A 14,285-nucleotide genomic window follows, 5' to 3' on the forward strand; every position below is an offset into this window, starting at 1 on the left:
CATGCGCGCTGCTTTGTCCTGGATGCTGTCAAGCATTTTGAGTGTTGTTGGGGCTGCACCCATCCAGGCAAATGGGGAGTATTAAACAGAGACACCATCTGCTGTCTCAGGTGGATGACAAGGATCTCATGACACTAATGGAAGAAAAGCAGAGGATTTATGCCTAACATTTTTTTCTTTAATGAGCATCAACAAAACAAGGAGATTATCTGGATGTCACATTGCACTTTATGGGGCCTTGCTAGTGCAAGGTTTGCTGCATTATAAGGATAGCTCAGGAATAATAGCTTAGCTGTAAAGTATCTTGGGACATTGAGAGTGGGCATGTAGTTGTATGAATAAGTGCATGTCTTTTGATTGCTTTCTTAAATAAATTATTGCTGCATTTCAAAATAATTCTTCTGTCGGTGGTGATTCCATAGTAGGTACACGAAGATGTTACTTAGTAAAATAATTGTTCTTTCATATAATACCTTATCAAGTCGAAGGGTGTACATGTTTTAACCCTTTCTTTCAACAGAAGTGCTAAGGGGTGGCACGGTGGCTCAGTGGTTAGCACTGCTACCTCACAGCGCCAGGGACCTGGGTTTGATTCCAGCCTTGGGTGACTGTCTGTATTGAGTTTGCACATTCTCCCTGTGTCTGTCTGGGTTTCCTCCAGGTGCTCCGGTTTCCTCCCACAGTCCAAAGATGTGCAGGTCAGGTGAATTGGCCATGCTAAATTGCCCATATTGTTATGTGCATTAGTCAGGAGTAAATATAGGGTAGGGAAATGGTTCTGGGTGGGATACTCTTCTGAGGGTTGGTGTGGAATTGTTGGGCCAAAGTGCCTGTTTCCATATTGTAGGGAATTTAATCTAATCTAAAGTTGTACAGTAGGTGTTAAAGTGCTGAAGAGCAACTATTAATGTTGGACCAATAATTTGCAAAGTTCTCTACTTCTCAGGATTTACCTCACCTTGTGTCTGGATTTGAGAGAAACAAATTGATTGGGAGTGTTGCTGAACAAAGAGACCTTGGAGTGCAGGTTCATAGCTCCTTGAAAGTGGAGTCGCAGGTAGACAGGATAGTGAAGAAGGCATTTGGTATGCTTCTTTTATTGGTCAGAATATTGAGTACAGGAGTCGGGAGGTCATGTTGCGGCTGTATAGGACATTAGTTAGGCCACTGTTGGAATATTGCGTGCAATTCTGGTCTCTTTCCTATTGGAAGGATGTTGTGAAACTTGAAAGGGTTCAGAAAAGATTTACAAGGATGTTGCCAGGGTTGGAGGATCTGAGCTACAGGGAGAGGCTGAACAGGCTGGGGCTGTTTTCCCTGGAGCGTCAGAGGCTGAGGGGTGACCTTATAGAGGTTTACAAAATAATGAGGGGCATGGATAGGTTAAATAGGCAAAGTCTTTTCCCTGGGGTCGGGGAGTCCAGAACTAGAGGGCATAGGTTTAGAGTGAGAAAAGAAAGATACAAAAGAAACCTAAGGGGCAACTTTTTCACACAGAAAGTGGTATGTGTGTGGAATGAGCTGCCAGAGGAAGTTGTGGAGGCTGGTATAATTGCAACACTTAAGAGGCATCTGGATGGATATATGAATAGGAAGGATTTGGAGGGATATGGGCAGGGTGCTGGCAGGTGGGATTAGATTGTGTTGGGATATCTGGTCAGCATGGACGAGTTGGACTGAACGGTCTGACTCTATGATTGCGATGTTTAGACAAAACTCTGCTATTGTGCTGCCTTTTGACTACCAAGATCAGGAATACAGAGCAGAGACTCATACTTGGGTAGGCTGTTTCATTACCTCAGGAATTTCCAACAAAATACTGTTTAAATTCCCCTGGAGTTACCCTGGAAAGAAAATTGTTTGAACTATGATTTAGCATTGTTACTGTGTGGTGGAAACATGGGTGATGTTTTCCATGAACAGGATCTTGTAGTCAATCCCAATTGTGGACGTAATTTGGATAACACTATCTACTGAACAGGTGTAGCAATTTTCCCCAGGTTTTCCATTGCGCAAAGATGCAGAGAAACACAACTGTCACATTATAGCAGAACGACCTGCAACCAGTTGAATTTGTGACGACTTATTTATCCACAGAATTCTAACAGCGTGGAAACAGGCCATTTGGCCCAGCAAGTTGACACTGACCCTACTAAGGGCATCCCACCCAGACCCAGTCCCTGCAATCCTGCATTTTCCTGGCTAACACGCACATGCCTGAACACTATGGCTAATTTAGCATGGCCACGGACCCTGCACATCTTTGCTTTGTGGGAGGAAATAGGAACACTCGGAGGAAACCCACGCAGACACGGGAAGAACATGCAAACTTCACACAGACAGTCACCTGAGAGCAGAATTGAACATGGGTCCCTTACACTGTGGGGCAGGAGTGCTAACCACTGAGCCACCATGCCACCCAGCTACTGCTTACTAGAAGTAGCATAATTTCATACTCAGGGCTGCTTCCCAGCCAACTTAAAAATTATGTTCAAGCCTTGTATTGTTTTGAATACACAAGAGTTTGCAGTGATGGTAATACTCCATTGTACAAGGCATATCCAATGAGAAAACAATCAGAGTTGACCTGCCAGCCAATCAGCAGACATTTTATCTAAGTATGAATTGTTGTAGTTGTTTTTCTCATGTTTGTTCTGATGACTGCCAGATGAAACACAGGCAACATGTCTCTCTTTCTAGCAAGATTCAACAATTGCTTTGTGTTATCACTCCATTGCTCCAGCCTGTTATCCTCCAGTTGGAACACCATATCAAACCAGGCTACGGGGAAAGAGAAAGTTTGTGTCATTAATTAGATTGCTCAATTACTATCAATATGATGGGCTAAAAAAAGCTTTTTGTCTGTGTTGTATGGTGCTGTGGCTCACATTTACCTTTTCCAGTTTACATTAAAAACTCTGATGGCATTTTGCAAGAAAGAAGCTGTGCCAGCCTTGCTCAGTGTTTGGGGTACTGGTGTGTAGGGGTTTTGTAACTGGCCCTGTGAACCAGAAGATGACCCAGTGACATGAGTTCAAATCCCACCGTGTCTGTGAAGAAACTTAAAACTGCCAATTAGAAATGCCTGAAATAAAATGCGAGCTTATATATGACTATAAATCGATTAGGTTAAATCATAAAAAAACTTATCAGATTCTCCAATGTCTTTTCAGAAAAGAAATCTGCTGTCTTTATCTAAAGAAAGGGTAATGTTGCCATAGGGTGCTGTCGCATTAGAGAGAGATGACTGGTGGTGGTTTAATCTTAGGGTCACTGCACCTCAGGTGAGAAGGAATATATTAAAAGGAAGAGTTCTTCATGGTAACCACAGCTAGTGTGGGAATTGAACCCATGCTGTTGGTATCACTGTACATTACAAACCAGACATCCAGCCAGTGTAACTAACCAACCCCTTTATCCAGCCTACCCTACATGTGACTACAGATGCACAGCAATGTGGTTGCTTCGTATCTGGTTGCTGACACAGTGGCCCAAGCTCCAGGGTTGTATTCAAGAAGGTAGCTCATGAACACATTCTCAGGGGCAGTAGTGGACAGGAAATTTTTGCTGCTCCTGCCAGTACTGTATATGTCCGATGGATTACTAAAATAAGGAAACAAAATATTACCCTTTCACCTGTTGATATTTCAGTCAGAATAGCTGGTCATCTACCATCTTGTCTAGTGTGAAACAGCCAGTTTTTTTTTTTGCCGTCTCAAGCATGTTGACGTTCTTTTCCTAATTAGATTAGATTTCCTACTGTGTGGAAACAAGCCCTTCAGCCCAACAGGTCCACCAAGACCCTCCAAAGAGTAATCCACCCACTCTCATTCCCCAACCCTATATTTACTCTTGACTAAGGTACCGAACACTATGGGCAATAGTATGGCCAATTTTCCAGATCAGCACATCTTTGGATTGTGGGAGGAAACCCGCACAGAAATGGGGAGAGTGTGTAAACTCGACACAGACAGACAGAGGTGGGACTCGAACCCGAGTCCCTGGCACTGTGAGGCATCGGTGCTAACCATTGAACCACCATGCAGAATTCCTGGAATAAGAAATTAAGAATTGGTAGCCAGACCAGAGAAATATCCAGGTAGACCTGGTTCATCATCCAACTGGAGGTACTGTACTACATAAGAAACTTTAAATCAATGTTCTGACAATACTCTCATATAGACATCAAAGATCTGATGGAATAACTTTAAAGTAGGGCAGGAGAGTTTTCTCAGCAGCCCACAATCAGTATTTATCCCGCAAACAACACCTGAAAATATCGATCATTTGGTTAATGTTTCATTGCTGCATGTGGGAGTTTACTGTGTACAAGTTGCCTACACATAACAACTCTGACCATGTTTGAAAAGTGAATGTACTTTATTGCTTTTGAAAGCAAGTTTGTCTTGATTTATATTGTTGAAATAATGTTCCAGAATTTAACTTCCTACTGCTTTATGCAAAACTTGTATAACTTGTTCTGATCTGTATTTCCAATGTTTATGTCTGCCCTTGTTAGCTCATTCCACTATAGATAATTGCCTTTTGGTCTTGTCTTTGTACGATCTATGAGTTTCTCTTTCGAGCAAACAACTTATCTTAGAAAGCTGCTGAAATCACATGCGGAGGTCACTGGGTTTGCTTAGAAATCTATAGAAACTACAGTCATTAGTTAGTCTGGTTTTTATTGTTACTGACGTACAGTGAAAAGTATTGTTTTGCCTGCTGTACAGGCAGATTATACCATACAAAGTGCATCAGGGTAGCAGAACAGAGTACTGAATATAGCATCACAGAGGAGGTGCAGAGAGAGATCAAAATTAACAGTTGGGAGGTTTGTTCAAAAGTCTGATAACAGCGGGGAAGAAGCTGTTTTTGAATACAAAGTTAAATGCAAAAAGTTGTAATGCAAAAAGTTGTACCTAGACATTGATGAGCTGATTAGGCTCTTAAGGCCTATTTTTGGCTCTACCCAATTGATTTAATGTTGAGAGAAAGAGACATTGCAACATTGTTCCCATTGTTCTTGCTGCATTGGATGACAAACTGCATAGAAGTGAAGAATTTCCATCTCATTGCCAACCTAGTACTGTATATCAGAGCTATGAAAGCTCACCTCATATAATTCACTGCCTAGGTTTCTTTTTAAATGAGCTTAGGCTCATCTGCCTGGAAAGGAGCGAGATAGGGTAGGATTGGGGTCAGGGTTCGGGTTCATTGAGTTCAATGCGATATTAATCTCCATGATAAACCTTGACAATGGTATATGGAGAGGACCGGTCGCAAGTTTGTAATGAGGAAGGGAATACTTAAGACTGATGTGAAGAAGCTCACAAAGATTCTAGAGGGGGCAAGGATCTTGAAGAGACATAGGAGACAATTCACTGTGATTTATGTGAGAGCATTGGGGATCTTCTGAAGCTCACCTGCCTTTGAATAAGATCATACCAAGTCTTTTAGCTCAATTCCAGTTGTCCAACCCACTCTAACAGCTCTCAAATCCCTTTGTATCCAAAAACCCACCAGTCAAAATATGCTCAGCAATTGAACATTCTCAGTTGTCTGGATTAAGCGCTCTGAAAGCTAGTGCTTCCAAATAAACCTGTTGACTCTAACCTGGTATTGTAACTTACACTTTTGGTGAAGTGTTTCCTGTTACGCAAGTTATTCTGCTGATTATTCTGTTAACTGATACCATTCCCTTGCTCTCTATTCAGTGCAAGATTAGGATGAGGGTCCAATCAATGGTTACTGCAAATATCCATTAGCTCGCCATCGACTTTGTCTATTCTGAAAATGCCGCCTGGAGCGGAGCCAGACAATCCCAATGACCTGCTTAAACTTAAGTTGAATTTCCCAACACATACCATGTCTGTGAAGTGCCTTGGGGCACTTTTATCACTTTAAAGGGGCGATATAAATATAAAAAATGTTCTGCTATATTTATTGTGCATAGAATTTGCATTACAGAAACTGTCCATATAACCACCAGGTCTTTGTTGTATAGATTTAAGACACACTCAATTCCTAAGAATTCTACTTACTTCACCTCATGCTCACAAAATGGGCGGCACGGTGGCACAGTGGTTAGCACTGCTGCCTCACAGCGCTGGAGACCCGGGTTCAATTCCCGCCTCAAGCGACTGACTGTGTGGAGTTTGCACGTTCTCCCCGTGTCTGCGTGGGTTTCCTCCGGGTGCTCCGGTTTCCTCCCACAGTCCAAAGATGTGCAGGTCAGGTGAATTGGCTATGCTAAATTGCCCGTAGTGTTAGGTAAAGGGGTAAATGTAGGGGTATGGGTGGGTTGCGCTTCGGCGGGTCGGTGTGGACTTGTTGGGCCGAAGGGCCTGTTTCCTCACTGTAATGTAATCTAAAATCAAAAAAAATATTCTATTCCTTTCTAACGTGGTGGGTTTGACAAGAAACTGAGCACTCACTTATCCTGACAGGCTGATAGAATATATCTCATAGAACATCGAACACAGAACAAAGAACATTACAGCGCAGTACAGGCCCTTCAGCTCTTGATGCTGTGCCAACCTGTGAAACCAGTCTAAAGCCCTTCTAACCTACACTATTCCATTATCATCCATATGTTTATCCAATGACCATTTAAATACCCATTTCCAGTTAAGAGCACAATGCTAGCTGTGTTCTTAAACCCAATGTTTGGCTAATAAACACAAGTATACCATATGCCACCTTAACTTTAACCTTGGTGAGTCTACTACTGTTGCAGGTAGTGCATTCCATGCCCTTACTACTCTCTGATGAAAGAATCTACCTCTGACATCTGTCCTATATCTATCACCCCTCAATTTAAAGCTATGTCCCCTCGTGCTAGCCATTGCCATCCAAGGAAAAAGGCTCTCCCTGTCCAACCTATCTAACCCTCTGATTATCTTATATATCTTAATTAAGTCACCTCTCAACTTACTTCTCTCTAACGAGAACAGCCTCAAGGCCCTCAGCCCTTCCTCGTGAGACATTCCTTCCATACCAGGCAACATCCTAGTAAATCTCCCTTGCACCCTTTCCAAAGCTTCCACATCCTTCTTATAATGTGGTGACCAGAAGTGTATACAATACTCCAAGTGTGGCTGTACCAGAGCTTTGTACAGCCGCAGCATAACCTCCTGGTTCCGGAACTCAATCCCTCTATTAATAAAGGCCAAAACACTGTATGCCTTCTTAACAACCCTGTCAACCTTGGTGGCAACTTTCAGGGATCTGTGTACATGGACACCGAGATCTCTCTGCTCATCTGCACTCCCAAGAATCTTACCATTAGCCTAGTACTTTGCATTCTGATTACTCCGTCCAAAGTGTATCACCTCACACTTGTCCACATTAAACTCCATTTGCCACCTCTCAGCCCAGCTCTGCATCCTATCTATGTCTCTCTGCAACCTACTACATCCTTTGTCACTATCCACAACTCCACCAACCTTAGTGTCGTCTGTAAATTTACTAACCCATCCTTCTAAGCCCTTATCCAGGTCATTTATAAAAATGACGAACAGCAGTGGACCCAACACCGACCCTTACAGTACGCCGCTTATAACTGGACACCAAGATGAACATGTTCCATCAACTACAACCCTCTGTTTTCTTTCAGCAAGCCAATTACTGATCCAAACTGCTATGTCTCCCACAATCCCATTCCTCTGCATTTTGTATAATAACCTGCTGTGGGGAACCTTATTGAATGCCTTGCTGAAATCCATATACACTACATCAACTGGTTTACTCTCATCTACCTGTTTGGTCACTTTGTAATAAACCTCAATAAGATTCGTTAGGCACGACCTACCCTTCACAAAATCATGCTGACTGTCCCTGATCAGATTATTCTTTTCTAGATGATTATAAATCCTATCTCTTATAACCTTTTCCAACACTTTACCAACAACTGAAGTAAGACTCACTGGTCTGTAATTACCAGGGTTGTCTCTACTACCCTTTTTGAACAAGGGAACCACATTTGCTATCCTCCAGTCCTCAGGCACTATTCCTGTAGACAATGATGATTTGAAGATCAATGCTAAAGGCTCGGCAATCTCTTCCCTTGCTTCCCAGAGGATCCTAGGATAGATCCCATCCGGCCCAGGGGACTTGTCTATTTTCACACACTGCAGTATTTCTAATACCTCTTCCTTGTGAACCTCAATCTCTTCTAGTCTAGATGCAAGTATCTCTGTATCTTCCTCGCCAATATTTTCATTTCCTATAGTGAACACTGTTGAAAAATATTTATTTAGTGATTCCCCTATCTCCTCTGACTCCACACACAACTTCCCATTATTATACTTGATTGGCCCTAATTTAACTCTCGTCATTCTTTTATTCCTGACATACCTATGGAAAGCCTTGGGTTTAACCCTGATCCTATCCGCCAACACCTTCTCATGTCTCCTCCTGGCTCTTCTGAGCTCTCTTTTTAGGTCTTTCCTGACTTTCTTGTAACCCTCAAGCGCCCTGAGTTTTCACATTTTGTCCTAACATAAGCCTTCTTCTTCTTCTTGACCAGGGATTCCACTTCCTTAGTAAACCACGGCTCATGCATTCTATATCTTCCTCCCTGCCTGACAGGTACATACTTATCTAGGACATACAGGAGCTTTTCCTTGAATAAGCTCCACATTTTTAATGTGCTCATCCCCTGCAGTTTCCTTCCCCATTCTACGCTTCCTAAATCTTTCCTAATTGCATCGTAATTTCCCTTCCCCCAGCTGTAACTCTTGCTCGGTGGAGTACATCTATCCCTTTCCATCACTAAAGTAAACCTGACAGAATTGTGATCGCTGTCTCCAAAGTGCTCACCAACTTCCAAATCTAACACCTGGCCAGGCTCGTTACCCAGTACTAAATCTAAAGTGGCTTCGCCCCTTGTAGACCTGTCTACATACTGTGTCAGGAAGCCCTCCTGCACACACTGGACAAAAACTGACCCATCTATAGTACTCGTACTATAGTGATCCTAGTCAATGTTTGGATAGTTGAAGTCCCCCATGACAACTACCCTGCCTCTCTCACTCCTATCGAGAATCATCTTTGCTATCCTTTCCCCTACATCTCTGGGACTATTCGGAGGCCTATGGAAAACTCCCAGCATGGTGACTTCTCCTTTCCTGTTTCTAACCTCAGCCCATACTATTTCAGTTAACGAGTCCCCAAACATCCTTTCTATGACTGTCATATTATCCCTGATCAACAATGCCACACCTCCTCCTCTTTTACCATCTTCTCTGTTCTTACTGAAACATCTGAATCCCGGAACCTGCAACAGCCATTCCTGTCCCTGCTCTGTCCATGTCTCTGCAGGAGTTCCTCAGGATAGCCCAAAATGGCCCAAACATCTTTAGCTGCTTCATCAAGGATCATCTTACCATCATAGGGTCAGAGTGGAGATGCTTGTTGAGGATCTCACAATGTTCAGCGCCACTTTCCATCCCACAGATTCTGACGTCAGTCAGAGGGAAGAGTAACCTGGGTGGGTTACTCTTTGGAGGGTCTGTGTAGACTGGTTGGGCCGAAGGGTCTGTTTCCCCATTGCAGAGAATTTAACCTAATCTTCAGTCCATCTCGTCCATGCCGATCAGATATCCTATATTGATCAAATACCATTGGCCAGTATGCAGTCCATATCCCTCTAAACCCTTCCTATTCATTTACCCATCCTGATGCCTGTTAATTATCATAATTGTACCAGCCTCCACCACTTCCTCAGACAGCTCATTCCATACGCATACCAACCTGGATGTGAAAAAGCTGCTCCTTAGGTCCCTTTCAAATCGTTCTCCTCTCACCTTAAACTTATGCCCTCCAGTTCTGGACTCCCCAACCCTGGGAAAAAGACCTTGTCTATTCACCCTATTCATGCCCCTCATGATTTTATAAACCTCTATAAAGTCACCCTTCAGTCTCTGATGCTTCAGGGAAAATAGCCCCTGCCTATTTAGCCTCTCCTTATAGTTCAAATCCCAGTAATATCCTTGTAAATTTTTTCTGAACCCTTTCAACTTTCACAACATCTTTCCTATAGCAGTGAGACCAGAATTGTATGCAGTATTCCAATAGTGGTCTAATCAATGTCCTGCTCAGCCACAGCTTGACCTCCCAACTCCTACACTCAATGCACTGACCAATGGAGGCAAGAGTGCCAAATGCCTTCTTCCCCACCCTGTCCACCTGTATTCCACTTTCAAGGAATTACGCACCTGTACACCTAGGTTTCTTTGTTTTTGCAACACTCCCCAGGGCCCTACCATAAATTCCTGATAAAGGTCTTTTGCCCGAAACATCAAGTTTCCTGCTCCTCAGATGCTGCCTGACCTGCTGTCCTTTTCCAGCACCACACTCTCAAACCTACCATTAACTGTATAAGTCCTGCCCTGATTTGCCTTACCAAAATGCAACACCTCACATTTATCTAAATTAAATGCCAACTGCCACTTCTCGATGCATTGGCCCATCTGATCAAGGTCTCATTGTACTCTAAAACAACCTTCTTCACTGTCCACTACCCCATCAATTTTGGTGTCATCTGCAGACTAACCATGCCTCCTATATTCACATCCAAATCATTTATAGCACTGATCCTTGCAGCACACCACTGGTCAGAGGCCTCTAGTCTGAAAAACAACCCTCGACCACCCTCTGTCTCCCACCTTCAAACCATTTTTGTACTCAATTGGCTAGCTCCTCATTGGTTAGTGCATTGAGTGGAGGAGTTGGGAGGTCATGCTGTGGCTGAGCAGGACATTGATTAGACCACTAGCTCCCCCTGGATTCCATGTGATCTAACCTTGCCAGCCTACCATGTCGAACCTTATTGAATGCCTTGCTGAAGTCCATAAAGACAATGTCTACCGCTCTGCCCTCACCAATCTTCAAAAAACTCAATCAAGTTAGTGAAACACTATTTCCAAAGCCATGTTGTCTATCCCTAATCAGTCCTTGCCTTTCAAAATGCTTGTAAATCCTATCCCTCAGAATTCCCTCCAACAACTTGCCCACCACCAATGTCAGACCTACCGGTCTATAGTTCCTTGAATTTTCCTTACCACCTTTCTCAAATAGTGGCACTACTTTAGGCAACCTCAGTCTTCCAGCATCTCACCTGTGACTATCAATGATACAACATCTCAGCAAGGAGCCCAGCAATTACTTCCCTAGCTTCCTACAGAGTTCTAGATACACCAGAGCAGATCCTGGGGATTTATTTACCTTTATACATTTTAAGATTTTTAGCACCACCTCTTCTCCAATACAGATACTTTTCAAGTTATCACTATTGTCCTTCTCCACAATGAATACATGAAATGCTCACTTAGTATCTCACCAGATGGCCTTGTTGATCTTTAAGGGGCCTTTAATGGGCTTGATTCTCCCCCTAATTACTCTTTTGTCCTTAATGTATTTGTAGAATCTCTTTGGATTCTCCTTAACCCTGTTTTTCAAAGATGTCTCACATGCCTTTTTAGCCCTTCTAATTTCCCTCTTAAGCAGACTCCTACTGCCCTTATACCCCTTGAGGAATTCATTTGATCCCTGCTGTCTATATCTGAAATATGCTTCCTTCTTTTTCTTGACCTGGATCTCAATTTCTCCAGTCGTCCAACATTCCCTACAGCCACCAGCCTTCCCCTTCACACTAACAGGAACATACTGTCTGTGAACTCTCATTATTTCATCTTTGAAGGCTGCCCACTTTCCAACCATCCCTACTTTGCTGGATCAAGTACTGGAACTCCCTCCCAAACAGCCAATGGCATACAGCCATTGAAGAAGTCAGTTCACCATCACCTTCTCAAGGGCCAATTGGTGACGGGTAATAAATACTGAATTAACTAGTGATGCCCACACCCTGTGAAAGCTACAAATAAAGGATGAGGAAGTGAAAAGGATGAGGATGGGGAAGGAGTTTCACAATTTAGATAGATGGGAGTACATGAAAGGGGATATCCAATGGGGTGGTTAAAGTTTCTTTTCTGTAAAAAGCACAGAATTTCACAGTTGTCAACATCAGTGATATACTATTAGTGTTAAAGAGAACTGTGAAGAGAAATAATAAAACCACCCTTAACTCCACAACGAGTGAAGCAAATTTAAGCACAGCCTGATTAAGTGAGATTGATTGCATGAGGAGTAATTAAAAAAAAACACTGGCATCTCAAACTGGCCCCCGGGCATCGGAGGACAAATAAAACGGGAGAACATCTACGAGCATTTTGCAAACTCTTTTATTTTGAGAGCAATTCCATTAGGGGCTTGATTTTCTTTCTATACGTATTGCATTTCTCAAGTGAGGCGAACTTAATTAAATAAAGCCACTGGTTAATCTGTCAAAAGATCAATCAAAACAAAGAGGGGACTACCCAGAGCCACTTGGTAAGGCACTGTTAGTGACTGATAATGAAACTACAGCTAAGAAAGCTCCTTTATTTACAAGGATTAACTGCCTGGTAGGCACTCACATCATGCAATAGTTTGCCAAAATAGGGAAAGAAAAGATTGTTTTTGCACAGCTTCATTAACTCCTTAAATGACAGCCTCTCCTTGAGGCCACAAGGTGAATTGTAGGCTTGCTATCGTTTGGTACACAAACTCTTTCACTTCAGCTATTTTTCTGCACCTGGGACATGTTTTCCTGGCGCATTTTCCATAGCAACATCTCGTCCAATCAGAGTCTGATTGTCAACGGCTCCACATCCTTTCCCCGTGCAACACAAATTATTTTTCCCATTCTCACAATTGGATCCTGATGAATCCAAGAAAAAAAATATTTTGCCAGGACATTTCTATTTTGGAAACATCCAAATCCTATTCCGTCAAACAATGAATCTGGACAAATCTCTGACAATCTGGAAAGTTTGACATGTACAGAAGTACAGAAGGAACTTTTAACCTATCGTTCCCAAATCTCCTTAACCCTGGGGCACTTTTCTCACCCCACACTTGATTCTCTAGTCAACTAATTGACAGATTGATGGCTACGATTACCCAACAATTCAATTTCCTTTCAATTGAGCAGTTATAGCAACATTAGCTCATCTCCTGACTCCCCAAATCCATCTACAAAGTACAAGTCAGGAGTGTGATGGAATATTCCCCACTGGCCTGGATGGGTACAGCTCCAACAACACCCCTCAACGTCATCCAGGACAAAGCAGCCTGCTTGATTGGCATCACATTCACAAACATCCATTCCTTCCACCTCTGATGCTCAGTAACAGCAGTGTATTCTATCTACTAGATGCATTGCAAAAATTCACTAGAGATCCTTAGACAGCACCTTCCAAACATATGACCACTTCCATCTAGACGTATAAGGGAAGCCAATACATGGGAACCCCATCACATAGAAGTTCCCCTCCAAGTCAATCACCACCTTGATTTGAAAATATATCACTGTTTCTTCACTGTGACTGGGTCAAAATCCTGGCATTCCGTCCCTAACAATATTGTAGGTCGACGTACAGCACACAAACTGCAGCAGTTAGGAAGGCAGCTCATCACCACCTTCTGAAGGGCAACTGGGGATGGGCAATAAATGCTGGCCCAGTCAGTGATGCCCACATCCACAAACCAATAAAATAAAGTTGGATGTGAACTAGATCTACCTCACGTTATTTTACTCCAAAATCTCTTACGTTCTGGATTAACCTTTCGTAAGGGTATGCTTTGTTCAGTTCAAGGGCAAGCCCCAAGATGTATTTTAGCACTTAATCCAACCTACCTTTCCTGTGGGAGTGCAATCTTAATGACTTTAATACTTTTCAGGTGAGATATTTTATATTCAGTTGTCCTAAAACATCCAATAGTCACTTTTTGAAGCATAGGGCATCGCTCCCATTGACTTGGTCACCATCATCTCTCAAGCTGGTATCACAGGAAGATAAATTAACTCGCAATTCACCACAAAACTGGTTTGTATTGGCACATTGGTTGATGTGCTTCTAAATATCTGCATTGATGGAGTATAATCAGCAACTGTAGAATAGCCCCAGTCAGATAGTGCTTGAGGAAGAAAGCAAGATAAGCGCTGTTGGACAGTATGAAGGGGCAGCACGGTGGCTCAGTGGTTATCACTGTTGCCTCACAGCTCCATGGACCTGGGTTTGATTCCTGTCTCGGGTGACTGTCTGTGTGGAGTTTGCACATTCTCCTATTGTCGGCGTGGGTTTCCTCTAGGTGCACCAGTTTCCTCCCACAATCCAAAGCTGTGCAGATTTGGTGAATTGGCCATCCTAAATTTCCCATAGTGTTCAGCGATGTGTAGT

At 42.9% G+C, this 14,285-nt stretch overlaps 1 protein-coding gene across 7 annotated transcripts in view; it reads left to right on the forward strand.

Annotated features, from left to right (window-relative positions):
* The window catches only part of LOC122551859 (transcription factor COE3-like), a 474,992-nt gene that overhangs the window by 310,890 nt on the left and 149,817 nt on the right, over nt 1-14,285 (forward strand). The gene's annotated exons all lie outside the window — the stretch shown is intronic.

This window comes from Chiloscyllium plagiosum, unplaced genomic scaffold (assembly GCF_037043375.1).
Source record: "Chiloscyllium plagiosum isolate Xiang-an unplaced genomic scaffold, Cpla_swu_hap1 HiC_scaffold_1, whole genome shotgun sequence".
In the NCBI taxonomy this organism is placed as follows: domain Eukaryota; kingdom Metazoa; phylum Chordata; class Chondrichthyes; order Orectolobiformes; family Hemiscylliidae; genus Chiloscyllium; species Chiloscyllium plagiosum.